We start from the raw sequence: 1141 nt of genomic DNA on the forward strand, positions 1-1141 counted from the left end.
TTGAGGTCCACTCCAGACCCTGTTTGCCTGGGTATCAGCAGCGGAGGTTGCAGCAGATAGAATATCGCTGAACAGCGGGTGTTGCTGTCTGATTCTTGCTCTGGAATCTTTGTCTCAGGGGTGTACCCTGCCGTGTGAGGTGTGAGGTGTCGGTCTGCACCTAGTGGGGGATATCTCCCAGTTAGGCTACTCAGGGGTCAGAGACCCTCTTGAGCAGGCACTCTGTCCGTTCTCAGATCTCAACCTCCATGCTGGGAGATCCACTGCTCTATTCAAAGCTGTCAGACGGGGGCATTTACCTCTGCCGAGGTTTCTGCTGCTTTTTGTTTAGCTATGCCCTGTGCCCAGAGGAGGAGTCTACAGAGTCAGGCCGGCCTCCTTGAGCTGTGTTGGGCTCCACCCAATTCGAGCTTCCCAGCTGTTTTTTTAACCTAATTAAGCCTCAGCAATCGTGGGCGCCCCTCCCCCAGCCTCGCTGCCGCCTTGCAGTTAGATCTCAGACTGCTGTGCTGGCAATGAGGGAGGCTCCATGGGCGTGAGATCCTCTGGGCCAGGTGTGGGATATAATCTCCTGGTTTGCCGTTTGTGAAGACCCTTGGTAAAGCACAGTATTAGGGTGGGAGTTACCCAATTTTCCAGGTGTTGTGTGTCTCAATTTCCTTTGGCTAGGAAAAGGAATTCCCTTCTCCCTTGCACTTCCCACGTGAGGCGATGCCTTACCCTGCTTCAGCTCTCGCTGGTCGGGCTGCACCCACAGACCAGCGCCAGCTGTCCAACATGCCCCAGGGAGATGAACTCGGTTGAAAATGCAGAAGTCACCTGTCTTCTGTGTCACTCACGCCGGGAGTTGGAGGCTGCAACTGCTCCTATTCGGCCATCTCGCGTGCACCCCCCCAATTTGTAGTCTTTTATCCCTCCCTTACTTTCCACCTTTTCCCTCAAGTCCCCAAAGTCCATTGTATCATTCTTATGCCTTTGCATCCTCATAGCTTAGCTCCCACTTATGAGTGAGAAGATATGATGTTTGGTTTTCCATTCCTGAGTATTTCACCTGAAATATTATTCTCCAGTTCTATCCAGGTTGATAAGAATGGCTTTAATTTGTTTCTTTTTATAGCTGAGTAGTATTCCATTATATATA

Source organism: Mandrillus leucophaeus, unplaced genomic scaffold (assembly GCF_000951045.1).
Source record: "Mandrillus leucophaeus isolate KB7577 unplaced genomic scaffold, Mleu.le_1.0 Scaffold339, whole genome shotgun sequence".
NCBI lineage: Eukaryota > Metazoa > Chordata > Mammalia > Primates > Cercopithecidae > Mandrillus > Mandrillus leucophaeus.